At 37.9% G+C, this 14,751-nt stretch overlaps 1 non-coding gene across 1 annotated transcript; it reads left to right on the top strand.

Annotated features, from left to right (window-relative positions):
• Positions 1-10,384: 10,384 nt before the first annotated feature.
• On the top strand, positions 10,385-10,492 carry LOC148790362 (small nucleolar RNA R71). Its single transcript, XR_016079078.1, has one exon. It is a non-coding gene; the product is annotated as a small nucleolar RNA R71 (small nucleolar RNA).
• The last annotated feature ends 4,259 nt before the right edge of the window (positions 10,493-14,751 follow it).

The following is a 14,751-nucleotide window of genomic DNA, read 5'->3' as shown; positions in this document are numbered from 1 at the left end:
GGCCGCCCTTGAAGTTGGGAAGTACTTTTCTAGGAATAACCTCTTCATCTCGTTCAAGGTGGTAACACTCCCGGAAGGGAGATAATAGAGCCAATCCTTAGCCGAATCCTTCAGAGAAAACGGGAAGGCTCTCAATTTGATTTGCTCTTCAGTTACCCCCATGGGTTTCATGCTCCTGCATACCACATGTAGCTCTTTCAAATGCTTGTGAGGATCCTCACCTGCAAGACCATGAAAAATGGGTAAGAGATGTATCAACCCAGATTTTAATTCAAAATTAACATCAACATCTAAAGCAGGAAATGTTATGCATAAGGGTTGCTGATTTAAATCCGGTGCAACAAGCTCTTTCAAGGTTCGGTTTCCGGCCATGATGTCCTCTTCTCTCAAATCAGATCCGCTAATAGATAGAGAATCGAAGGCTGGATCGTTCTCCTTGGAATGATTCCGAGCTTCCCTCCTTAACCTGTGCAAAGTTCCTTCTATTTCCGGATTGAACTGCAAATTACCTTTCTTAGAGAATCGGGTTAAAACCTAATAAACCCTAAAAGACATACCGTAAAACATAAAAATAAATAAAATAAAATCTAGAACGGTTAAATTAATAGATAAATGAATAAAACAGAAAATAATCTATGCTAAAACACAAACAATCAAAGTGATCTATAGAAAAACAAGGAATTCTTTTTTTGAAAATTTCAAGAACTAAACAATGATCACGAGAAGCACAAAACTGATTAGAAAAACTCCCCGGCAACGGTGCCAAAATTTAGTGTGCTATCGTAGGCACCCAAAAATAAAAACTATACTCGTGAGAATAAAATGTAGTAGTGTGAATAAGGATCGTTCCCACAGAGATTATCTAACCTGAATTATGTGCTACGTGAATCAGAGATGGAGGGGGAGTGTGTAACAAAAACCAGATTTGAAAGAAAGAAAATCAGAATTAAAGAGAACAAAATTTAAATGGGAAGCAAGACAATTTAGAGTGTTGTAATTCACCAAAAGAACGAATCTTGGTCTAGGATAACATCCACCATCAGAGTTTCACTACTGCTCATCGATGCACAAATAAATCAATTCAGACTTTGAATATTCATCATAGGAATTATTTTTTGCATCTTCCTATTATCAGTTAATCGGAAAACAAGCGATCCTCTTAACCCTTACTGCTGAATAACCCCTAAACAAGCGTTAAATATTAAATTCAGCAATAGTATTAAGCATTAGAGATCGATGAAGCTAAACAACACAAGCACAAGCGGTTGCATTTAATTTAGTCGAGTGTTCTTCCTAAGATATAACGATTTCTAACGCAACAAATCATTAAACCCTAGTTGCTTCGCAGATTAGAGGGACCAAACAATTATGGATTTGATATCTAATCTAGCAATAGATTGTAACAAATAATAAATTAGTAGGCCTTCCTATCAATCAAACGAAACAATCATAGATATAAACATAAAAGAACATTTGATATCCAAAGCATGAATTAAACAATAAAAACCAAATTAGATCTCACAGTTTGGTGGATTCTGAGGCTTCTTCTTCCTTCGACCAAGTACAAGAGTTTAGCCATGCATAGTCATAGTGAAAACTTGAAGAAAATCAGAGAATGAAGAAGAGAGGGGTGGAGAGAAGAGAAGAGAGGTTCGGCTGCTCCCAATCTGCTTGCCTTCTCTCTAGGGTTTTCTCCTCTTATCTACTTCCCATAAGAGAAACCTACAAAATATCCTAAAATTCCTCTAGGTCAATCTACAAGTTTGACTTATCCAGAAAAGACTCAAAAATAAGATAAAACAAAGTTCTTGTGTGAGTGGGATAATGGTGAAATCACGGATGAAAGCTTCGAGGCTAAGGAATGTCTTCAACACATCACCAATGCAGTTGCAGAGAATTCAGGCCCAAGTTTGAGCTCGATTCATTCTGATTCTATCAAAACTCAAAATATTAAAGTTGTATAATTTTTCCTTATCTTTTCAACACATCTTGAATCATCTCAATCAGAGTTCGGATGAGAGAGTTATGCTCAATCTACCACACGACGCTGAAACTGTGTAAAATGACCCGATTAGCCTTGTTTCTCACCTAACGCCTCCTTTCGTGCTTTAAACCAAAATATAAGAATTATGAGTGAATTTGTGCATAAAATAAACATAAAGGCTAACTATTAAGGAAGAGAAATATGATATTTTTCATTCTCATCAAAGGGTGTGACTGAGATCAGAGCGAAGGGGTCAAGAGGGAGTAGATTAGGAAAGGAGAGGAGGAATGAAAGGGAAATGATAAGGGGTGTGTTAGTGGAAGGAAACGGGCTAGAGGATTCAATAGTATAATTTGTGGGGAAATTGGGTTGTAGATTTGAGAACTTGAACATCCTGAAAGGCGGCTTACAGAAGAGAAAGGAGGAGATCAAAGTGAAGAAAAGGAAACTAAGTGAAGTTGAGAGGTTGAAAAGGGTTGTGGAAGGTGATAAAAAGTTTGGGGTGAAAGGAGATAGAAGAAAAGGGAAGAAGTAGTGGGCGGGTGAAGAAGGGACGTAAGAGAGAGTTGTTAATGAAGATTCTTAGTTGGAAAGTGAGGGGTATAGGAAGTATAAGAAAAGAGCAACGATCAAAGGGGTGTAAAAGTGGTTTGATCCTGACATTGTATTAATACATGAGTCCAAAAGAATGGATTTTGATGGCAGATGGGTTAGAAGTATTTGGAAAGCTAGGGGGATAAGTTGGGTGGCTTCCCCCTCATGGGGAGCCTCAAGGGGGATAGTTACTTTGTGGAAAAAGGATGTGGTTGAAGGTGCAAAGGAGCTTATTGGGAAATATTCAGTTTCACAGAAGTTCAAGTAGCAAGCAGATGGTTACGAGTGGGTTTTAACAAATGTTTATGGTCCGAATGATTATAGAGAGATGAAGGATTTGTGGGAGGAACTAGCTGATGTCAGATGACTTTGGGATGGGCCTTTGTGTGGGGTGGGGATTTCAATGTGATTAGATTCATGGAGGAAACCATTATTAGCAATCAGAGGGTGACAACTAGTATGAGGAAGTTTAATCGGTTTGTGGATGCTTGTCTCACCCAAAATTATTACCCTTGGCTAAGCGGTCGTTGAAGCGTAGTTTTAAGTGTTGAATCCATAGAGAAACTAATTAAACCAACAAAAGGAGTTATCGCTAAGAATGAATAACCTAGAGAAAATGATTTCCTAAAAATAAAAGGAAGAGCTAAAATATTTGAGTAAAAGTAACGATGATTAAAGGATGAAAAGTAGTCTTGACTTTGATTCGAGATTCATTTGATCGATGATTTGCTTTAACTAGTCTTGACTTTGATTCCTATTTATCACTTAATTGCAAGTTTCACATCCCAAACAAACAATCGGAAAATATAACTTTAAATCCAATGACAAGAACAAAAGTATTTGTTCGGAGAGAATTAAATTTTGATAAATAACAGAATGATCTATTCTTACAAGCTACCCAAGAACAACAATATATCAGATTGACAGTATTGCAGTCAAGGATCAATTCATAAAATAAATCTACCCAATCAATTATTTTCTAACAAATCGCACATAAAAAGAGCATGACTAACCTTATATGGAAATTGAAGAATATAACTTCAAAGTTTATCAAAATAATAAAAGAAATCTCTCAAGAATAAAATTAAACATTGAAATCTCTCAAGGAATCAAAGTAAAATAACAAGTAAAACTCATCAATCAAGATCCTCCCTAGCCTTGTTGAAGATTTAGCCGCACTTGGACGTCATTTTCCTCTCTTCTCTATGAAAGATTGAGAAAATAATGCCAAATAACATCTGAAAGTCGTCCCCCTTTTAGGTTAGACTTTTCCATTTTATTGTGCTGCCAGGCTGCTCAATCTGCTCAGCATAGATCCGTGTCTTATCCTCCAATTTTCGCCTAGATAAATTGATTTATAAAAAGCTATCAACAGATGAATTGTAGCTCTATCTCTTAGCTGTCCATAGCCTCAAGAATCACCAAATTTTGACATCTGTAAAGAAATATATGACCAAAATACTGCACTCTGTTCAGAGTAAAACGGGAAATGAATCAGCACTAATACTTGGGTCATTGAACTTGGGTTTGGGTTTGTTGGAAAAATATTACTTTTAAGCTCTTTATTTTACAAATGTCTATTGTTGAGCACACTTTAGATATACATTTTCATGCTTTCGTCACAACCCCCAACCAGCTTATTGCTAGTCCCTAGAAATTTAAGCGCAAATAAAAAGACAAAGCATGATGATTAGGTTAAACAGAAATCCAGCAAAACCACCTAAGCATTTCAAACAAAAAGGTCGGAAAAAGATCACAAATGCTATCAAGATTACTTCATTTATAGCTTCCAAAAGTGAATGTGTGTGAATTAAGCAAAACCTTCATACCACAAACTACAACACATATATCCTTGAGAATTAATCAAAGTAAAAGCCTCAACTCCATATCTTCATAGGTAAGGGATTTCTCTCATGGAATTGGAAATCAGATAATCACTCAAGAAAAAGGCCAAATTTATGGACAAACAAACAAACGATCATTGATCAGAAGATAGGGAAGTTAGCTCTTTAGAACTCCACCATTCTTACCACAAACCAGCTTTAGGATTTCAATTAGTCAAATATGAGAGCAATACAAATAGAAATCAAGCCTAGTGAGAAAGACTGTTCCCCAAGAAAAGAAGTTTGTCTTTTGAATTGATGGAAGACTTTATTGTACTGAGTCTTCTTCTTCAATTTTTTTTTCTCTTTTTTTTTTCTTTTTTTTTTTGATAACACAAAGTAGGGAAAGTGCAGTTCACATAACTAATATTACACATGTTATTCCAAAGGCTTCACATAACATAACACGAACTAACTCCCCCTCTCTTTTTTTTTTTCTTTTTTTTTTGGAAATTGACTAATATCATCCTTTAGCTTATCATCCAAACATTCCTCAAACCAAGTAATGCCATTCTAAACAGCAACTAATCAATTCAATAGATCAATGAAAGTTCATAAGTTGTTTCCTCAACTCTCCACTTACTCACAAAAGATGTGTGAGTCTAGAAAAATGTGCACTTAAACATGACAATTCTCTTACCTATATATATTGAACATCCATCAAACCACAAAGCTTAGTATCGTGCGTAAAAAGTTTTTAGAAGTTATTCTTTGATAATCAAGATTGAAAAGTGACTTAAATCAAATAATTTTGAAATCATACCTAGATAGAAGAGTAGAAAATCCATTCTAAGCTTCTCAAGAATGCAATGCAAACTTATTCACACAAAAACTACCAGAATAAAAACAATAAGTAGAGTGTTAGTTGTTTCTCTTTCACACAAGAAGAATGTATATATAAAAAGTGTGCATATTATGTGCATGCAATGCTATCACCCCCAATCTGAACGAGACATTGTCCTCATTGGCATAAAAATAAAAGAGATAGCAAAGCAAAGAGTAGGGGACACCTGATTGATGGACTGAGACTAGACCTGCAAATTTATCAACTAGAAGAAGGAAACATAAAAAACTAATAAAAGAAAAACAAAAACAAAGAAAAGAAAGGAAAAATAAAAGTGGTAGTGCAGAAAGACAGAATCTGATTAAGAATTATAGACCGGAACTACAAGAGCGATCTCCTCAGGTTGGTCTACCCTCTCCACATAATGCTTCAACCATTGTCCATTGACTCGGAAAACTCTCCCATCGGTTGGATTCTCAATCTCAACAGCACCGTTAGGAAAGACTCGCTTCACCACAAATGGACCTGTCCATCTAGATCTCAGCTTTCCTAGGTGGAGATGCAAACGAGAATCATACAGATGCACCCGTTGGTTTGGCTCAAAATTCTTCCTTATGATCTGTTTATCATGAGCCACTTTTAGTTTAGCATTGTAGATCCTAGAATTATCATATGCATCATTCCTCAGTTCTTCTATCTCTGACAACTATAACTTCCTTTGAATATCTGCAACATTTAAATCAAAATTAAGTGCTTTAATAGCCCAATAAGCTTTATGCTCAAGCTCTACAGGTAAATGACACGCTTTCCCATAAATGACTCGATATGATGACATTCCAAGGATAGTTTTGTAAGCAGTATGATATGCCCAAAGTGCGTCAGAAAGGCGTAAAGACCAATCTTTACGATTCAGGTTGACTATCTTTTCCAAAATTTTCTTGACCTCTCTATTAGCTAACGTAGCTTGCCCATTGGTCTATGGATGGTAAGCAGTTGACACATTGTGAATAATGCCATACCTGCGCATCAAAGCTTCAAAAGAACGATTACAAAATATGTGCCCCTTGATCACTAATGATCGCACATGGCATACCATACCTAGATAACACATTTTCTTTTAAGAACTTAACAACAACTTTGTTATCATTAGTACGACACAACAAAGCGTCAACCCATTTAGAAACATTGTCAATAGCAAGCAAAATATAAAGATAACCAAAAGAAGACGAAAATGGCCCCATGAAATCAATACCCCAACAATCAAAAATCTCAATAACCAAGATGGGGTTAAGGGGCATCATGTGACGAGTTAATGTACCTAACCTTTGGCACCTATCACAAAATTGACAAAAGGCATTAGTATCCATCCTTAAACAAAGTAGGCCAATAGAGACCACTTTGTAAAACCTTTGCAACAGTCTTCTTCATAGAAAAATGGCCACCACAAGCTTTAGAACGACAGAAGTTAAGGACACTATTAATCTCACTTTCTGGAATACAACGCCTCATGATTTGGTCAGGCCAATACTTAAACAAGTAGGGATCATCCCCAAAAAAATTTCTTACCTTAACTAAGAACTTATGTTTATCTTGTGCACTCCACTTCGATGGAACTTCACCCAAAACCAAGTAGTTAACGATGTGGGCATACCATGACTCTTGGCTAACGGAGAACAAATGCTAGTCAGGGAAGTCATCTCGAATGGGTGGGTCATCATCAGTAGAATTATTGAACTCTAATCGGGATAAATGATCAACCACCACATTTTCAACACCCTTCTTATCCTTGATCGTTAGATCAAATTCCTACAAAAGCAAAATCCACCTAACCAAGCGACCCTTAGCTTCCTTCTTAGAAAGAAGGTGCTTAAGAGCTGCATAGTTAGTAAACACAGTAATAGGTGAACCAATGAGATAAGTACGGAATTATCTAAAGAAAAAACAATTGCTAGTAGCTCCTTTTCAGTTGTAAAATAATTCCTTTGAACACTATTAAGAGTTCTACTAGCATAATAAATAATAAAGGGCTTCCCCTCCCTTCGTTGGCCTAAAACAGCTCCCACTACATAGTTACTAGCATCACACATAATCTCAAATGGAAGGTTCCAATCTGGTGATTACATGGTCGGTGCAGTGGTTGGATTAGTGATGAGAGTTTTAAAAGTTTCTTCACACTTTGGGATCCAATCGAGCTCAGCATCTTTGACTAGGAGGTTGCATAATGGTCATGCTATAGCAGAAAAATCGAGCTCAGCATCTTTGACCGGACTTCTCTTACCGTTTTGGGAGTGGGTAGTTTAGAGATCAACTCCATTTTGGCCTTGTCAACCTCTTTTCCTCTTTCAGACACGATGTGTCCCAAAACTATACCTGAAGACACCATGAAATGGAAATTTTCCCAGTTAAGCACAAGTCCTTTTTCTTCACACCTAATCAAAACTGATTTCAAATTAAGTAAGCATGAATCAAAAGAATCACAGAAAATAGTCAAATCATCCATAAAGACTTCCATGCATTTTTCAACCATATCAGAAAACACACTAAGCATGCAACGTTGAAAAGTGGCTGAAAAATTACATAAACCAAATGGCATCCTACGGAAAGCATAAGTACCAAAAAGACATGTAAAAGTAATCTTATCATGATCTTCTAAAGCTATATCAATCTGATAATAGCCTAAATAACCATCAAGAAAATAATAGAAAGGATGGCCAACCACATGTTCTAAGATTTGGTCAATAAATGGCAATGAAAAATGGTCATTCTGGGTGGTTGCGTTTAATTTCCTATAGTTAATGCACATGCGCTACCCAGTTACTACTCTAGTGGGAACAAGAACTCCTTCCTCATTTTCAACTACTGTGACCCCTGATTTCTTTGGCACAACCTGTATAAGATTAACCCATTTACTGTTAGATATAGGATATATGATTCTTGCGTCTAATAATTTTAAGACCTTTTTAACAACTTCTTTCATTATTGTGTTCAATCTTCTTTGGGGGTCTCGATAGTTCCTTCTTCTAAATGAATCCTATGGGAACATATTAGTGGGCTTATACCTTTAATGTCAGCTATGGTCCAACCTAGTGCAGCCTTATGTTCTCTTAGTAGATTTATCAATTTCTCATCCTACTCAGCACTAAGTTCAAAAGATATTATAACAGGAAAGGTATCACCTGGTCCAAAAAATGCATGTTTCAATCCTTCAGGTAGTGGGGATAACTCCACTGTGGGTGTCTCCATAGAAGATGGCTTCGACTGGTCTCTCTCACGTGGAAACTCCTCAAAGCATGGTTGCCAAAACTTCTTTTGCTTATCCTGCATATCATTAGAAATAGAGGAAACATTAGAAACATCATTAATAGGATAAAACAAAAATTCAGAATTCAAATTAGAATTACAAAGGAGATATTCTAAAGATTCAGAATTTTCCCTTTCATCTACTTCCTCTATAATGAGAGAGTCTATCATGTAGGTATGATAGCACTCGTCCTCGTCTCGGGGCTGCTTCCCAACATGAAAAATATTCACCTCAAGAGTCATATTCCCAAATGAAAGATTCATCAAACCATTCCTACAATTAATAAGAGCATTGGATGTAGCAAGGAATGGTCTTCCTAAAATAAGCAAAATCTTTGACTCACTGTCAACTACAGATTGGGTATCTTAAATCAGAAAATCAACAGGATAATATTCTCAATCTAAAGCAAAACATCTTCCACTATCCCCCTTGGTTTCCAAATAGAATGGCCAGCTAACTGTAACACCACGGACGTGGGTTTTATCTCTCCAAGACCTAACTACAAGTAAATTGAATAAGGCATTAAATTTACACTTGCTCCTAGGTCCAAGAGAGCTTGACCGAATTCTTGTGTCCCAATATGGCAGGAAATTGTGGGGCACCTGGATCTTTGTACTTTGGCGGCGTTCTCTGCTCAATCACCACACTTAGATATTCTATTAGAAATGCAATTTTCTTGACATGGTGTCTCCTTTTCATGGTACATAGATCCTTGATCACCTTGGCATAAGCTAGTACCTGCTTAATCACAAGCAACATAGGTAGATTAATCTTAACTTCTTTCAAATGTTCCAAAATCTCACCTTGGTTGTCTGAAATTTTTCCTCCAGATCTAAGAGCTTGGGAAAAGGGCACTTGGATCGTAACCTCCTTTTCTGGCTCTTTTGAGGGGGCATCTTCAGTTTTGCTCGAAATGGTGACATTTGTTAGAGGTAGGCTTAGCAAAGGCCCATCTAAAACCTTACCACTGCAAGTAGTGATGGCGTGGACCCCCTTAATGTTTTCCGGATCAGAGGTGGATCCCTGTACCATATGTGATCCCTTCGGATTGGTTTGAGGTTGAGATGGAATTTTGCCTCTCTCTTGTATAATAAGAGAATTGGTAAGCTTAGTTATATGACTCTTGATATCCTTGTTCTCTTCAACCACCTGCGTAAGAACATATTCTAACTTTTGGTTAGTCTTATTCTGTGCCTCCATAAATACTTGAAGTGTTTCCTCTAAAGGATTCCTATTCGGTCGAGCATTGTAATGAGGTGCAGGATGAAATCTAGTTGGTTGCACCTCTACACTCCAATTATTGTTGGACGATGTGGGTTTGGTTTTGATCAGCCTTCCAACTAAAATTGGGATGGTTCCTCTAGCTAGGGTTGTAGGTCTCTAAATAGGGTGAAAAAGGTTTTCTATACATTCCTAAGGCATTACACTATTCTTCATAAACCACTCTTATCTCACCATAGGTTGGGAAATCTTGAGCTAAGTGATCCAATCCTCCACAGACAAAACATGAAGTTTGAGTTTCTCCCCTGGCAACCACGTGGGTGACTTTATTATTTCTCATCTTAAAGGCCTCAAGTTCCCTAGTTACAACTTCTAATTTGGCTTTGAGGTTGCCTTCCTCCTTAAGATGGTAAATCCCGGTTGGACGTGACCTATTAGTACTATCAGTAGCACTAGGTCCAGCCTACGTGTGGGCTTTCTCAGCTAACTCATTCAGGTAATCTATAGCTTCTTCAGGATCCTTTTGCAAAAACTCACCATTACACATCATCTCTATGAATTGGCGCTCCCTACTGGTTAATCCCTCATAAAAGTAACCAACTAGCCTCCAACTTTCATACCCACGGTGTGGACACAGGTTCTGTAGCTCTTTGAATCTCTCCCAGGCTTGGTATAAGGTTTCACTATCCTTTTGGGAAAAAGGTTGAGATCTGTCTCTTAAGGTTGTTGGTCTATGTGGGAAGTACTTGTTAAAGAAAGTTTGGGTCATCTCCGCCCATGTACCTATGGATCTCGGTCTCAAAGAGTATAGCTAACTCTTAGCTCTCTCTTTCAAGGAAAAAGGGAAAATTTTCAGCCTAACAATGTCTGCAATATCAGCTCAGTTATGAAAGGTGGCCACTACCTTTTCAAATTCCCTAATGTGCACATATGGATTCTCATTGTCTAAACCATGGAAATTAGGCAAGAGTTGGATCATTCCAAGTTTGAACTCAAATTGTGGTGTATTCGTAGGGAACATGATGCATGATGGTGTGGCTGTCCGGGTGGGGTGCAAGTAGTCTTTTAAAGATCTAACAGGGTTGTCCTCGTGTTGACTCATGGTTTTAGAATCTGAGGAAGAACTATATTCTACTTCTTCTTCAGGGAGTGGTGGTGGGTCTATTCATATATGTCTAGCGAATCTCCCTCTTTTGTCCCTTGGTCTATTCATACACCCCAGGCTCCTTTTTTTTGTTTATTTTTTAGCTTACAAAAAGAAGAAAAGGAAAATAAGATCAAGAAAATAAAATGCAACTAAAGAAAATGAAACGAACAGAGGAAATAAAAGAGAACTAAAGAATGTTCAAACTCAGTTGTTGATTTGGCTTCCTCGGCAACGACGCCAAATTTTGTGTCTTGCCCAAAATTATTACCCTTGGCTAAGTTATGTCCAATTTCGGGTTTGGGACTAGATGGTGCAAATGGATCTTGGGGTGGGTTTGGAATGTTCATTATTTTGTGCTAGTGAATGGCACAATGGTGGGATTTTTTCCACTTGTTAGGGGAATAAGATAGGGTGACCCCCTTTCTCCTTTCCTGTTCACTATGGTTATTGATGTTCTTCGCAGGTTGATTCATAGAGCAGATTCTAGGGGACTTATTAGAGGTTGGAGAATAGAGAGGCAGGATATTCCCCTTTCCCACATACAGTTTGTAGATGATACAATCCTATTTTGTGAAGGTGGGAACCTGAGTTATATAAGGAATTTGAAGTTGGCAATACAACTATTTGAATAGATATCCAACTTAAAGGTGAATTTTGAAAAAAGTTGTGTTGTGTGTGTGAATTTGGAGGAGGGTGTGATAAGGGAAAGTGCAGAAATTTTGGGTTATGAAGTCTCAAGTTGGCCATTGAATTATCTGGGGATGCCTTTGGGTGATAACCCAAAGAAGGAGAGTTTATGGAATTCGGTGGTGGAAAGATTCGAAAAAAGACTTACCTCTTGGAAGAAGAATTATCTCTCCCTTGGCGGGAGGATTACATTGATTAAGGCTACTCTAGCTAATTTACCCATTTACTTCCTCCCAGTGTTCAAAATTCCTACAAGGGTATCTAACAAATTGGAGAAGATGATGAGAGATTTCCTTTGGGATCTAGGAGAGGATAAAAGAGACCATAGGGTGAGTTAGGAGGTGGTGACTGGAAGTAAAAACCTTGGGGGCTTGGGGCTTGGGAACATCAGGAAAAGGAATATGGCTCTTTTGGGAAAATGGTTATGGAGGCTCCCAATAGAAAAGGAGAGACTATGGTCAAGAATAGTGGTAAGCATACATGGGATGGAGCAAAATGGATGGGATGCAAGGATTCGAGCAAGGACCTCAAGTACGTCATTGTGGAAAGCCATTCACAATTTGCTTCCATCTTTCACCCCTTTGATCAGGTATGATCTGAACTCAGGTACTTCCATAAAATTCTGATAACAAACTTGGGTGGAGAATGCCTCTCTTAAGGATTTGTTTCCTTCTGTGTATACCCTCTCTGATTTAAAAAATGGGCCAATTTCTTCCTTTATTACCCCTTCGCCTTCCTCTTCTAGGTTTTCCTGGAATTTGGGTTTAAGAAGAGTTGTGAGAGATACGGACTTGGACTATATCTCGAGCCTCCTAGGTATCATTGATAATGTTTTCTTGGACCCGACTAAGTTGGATTCTTGAATTTGGACCCCCACTCCCACTTGCTCATTTTCTTGTGCCTCTTTTTTAAAGTCTTAAGTCAGCCCCTAGTCCTATTGGCTTTCCCTTCCCGGTTAAGGAGGTTTGGTGCAGACCTATTCCCCCTAGAGTTGGTAGTTTTTGTTGGGAAGCCTATATGGAAAGAATCAACACTGGTGATCTGCTCCAAAATAAAAGACCTGAGACATGTTTATCCTTATTGGTGTATTTTTTGTAAAGCAGAGGGGGATACTGGTTCTCACCTATTGGTGACTTGCCAGTTTGCTTAGTCCATTTGGGGGTGGGCTCTTTCCCTTTTTGGGTGTAGTTGGAATCCTCCTTCAAATTTGCAAAGCCTTTTGTCCCTTCTTTCTTCAGGTGCCGAAGGAAAAGGGGAAGGACCAAGTGGAGATGTTTGAGGACTGCGATTTGTTGGGCCCTATGGGAGGAATGGAACTCCATAATCTTTTCTAAAGTAGAAAAAAGTAATGAAGAACTGAGAGAATTGATTCATATAAGGGTTGTTCAGTGGATGAAATCTTCAAACCTGTTTACAGATTTCATAGTGGTTGATTGTTGAGGAAGTGGGGTGAGATTGCTAATTGCACCCAGACCAAAGCAATCTTGTGTGTGTCCTAGACTCCCCCACCGACTGGCTTCTTAAAACTAAACTTTGATGGGAGTAGTCGAGGGAATCCTGGACAATCGGGGATTGGAGGTGTGTTTAGCGATGAGAATGGACTTGTCTCAGCCATGTTCTCTGACCCAATTGGAGTGAGTGACTCTCTCAGGGCTGAAATCTTTGCAGTTATGGAAGGAGTTCAAAGAGCCAAGAAAATGAATATAAGAAAACTCATCATTTAAGGGGATTCAGAGGTGGTGGTAGGGTGGCTGAATAAAGAAAACAACAGTTTATGGATGCACAATAATGAGAGGAGGAAGTTTAGGTGGCTAGTTCAAGAGATGGAAGTTAAGGTTAGCTGGGTGAACAGATAAGCTAACTCCTTTGCGGATGGGTTAGATAAGCAAGGAGTCGAGAGGGTGTCAATGTTTTGGGCACAAATGTAATTTTTCCTTTTTGTTCTTGGGAGTGTTAAGCTCCTTTTGGAAGATAAGAAAGTTTATCTTCCTCTCTGTAATTACTTTTGTGATTAAGTAATGAAATGTTGTTATTGATAAAAATAAATAAATAAAAACGGTGACATTTGGCAAGCTTAGTAAACATCATAGGGTAAAACATTGTGCTTCCTGTCAAGTATCATTTGTAATTCAATCTTGTTTCTTTTCTTGTACCCTCTCCCCCCCCCCCCACCCCCACACACACACACAAAAAAAAAAGAGAAAGAAAGAAAGAGAGTAACTTCTAAGAGTCTAAAGAAAGAGAGTAACTTCGAAAAGCCAAAAAATCTACTTTGTATTATCGGTAGCGCTTACTTTTGGAAGCCAAAGTCCAAAAAGCAAAAGCCCATTAATGGCCGAAATCCCAAAGTCAAAATAATAGGCTTTGGGCTTTTTGGTCAAAATGCGTATCACATCACTCGCCTCTCAACCATGGTTTTCAAAACAGGACCAGACCAGACGGTCAGACCGAAAAATCCAAGAACTGGTTAGGTGACCGTTTTCATTTTTCTCCAAAACTGTGATTTCTCAAAAAACTGTTGATTTTGGTCAACAAACCGCTGACCGGGGCAATTAACCATTCAAATGGTTTTGACCATTTTTAATTTTTTTTGTCAAAACGGGCAGATTGTTCAGTTCAAACAGTCCGACCATTTGACCCAATAACCGAACCCCTGACCGATTCGGTCTCCAGGTCAGTTTTAAAAACCATGCTCTCAACTGTCTTGCTCTCTTGTCTTTCTCGACTATCGCATGCTTAGTTCCTTAATAGTAAGAAAATCATTTTCTTTCTTTTTTTGATCGACCAAACCCCAACTATTCTCAAGTATGGCATCTTAATTCCTTTTACTCCATTTTTTTTGTCATTTTTTTCTATCTATTATTTGTTTATCCTATGCAAAACCTATTTCATATGTGAAATCAAGCGCCCTTTATTATTGAATGTTAGTTCCATGTTTTAAACCCCATTTCAATTTATCATTTCAATGTTATTTCCATCTATTGATTGTTTAACAGCCATTTCGAATGTATGTTCTGTGTGTGCTTTTGGAAATAAATAGCCCTATTATTGATCTGACTTGTTACTTGAAAACAAGCATGAAGCATCCCTCCATGTTTGATCCATTGTTTGTTTAACAGCCATGTTATTTCGATCTATTTTTTTATCCAA

This window comes from Nelumbo nucifera, chromosome 7, assembly GCF_055504915.1.
Source record: "Nelumbo nucifera cultivar China Antique chromosome 7, China Antique-T2T, whole genome shotgun sequence".
Lineage (NCBI taxonomy): Eukaryota > Viridiplantae > Streptophyta > Magnoliopsida > Proteales > Nelumbonaceae > Nelumbo > Nelumbo nucifera.
The sequence above is the reverse complement of the archived record's forward strand: the minus strand, read 5'-3'. Positions and strand labels throughout refer to the sequence as shown.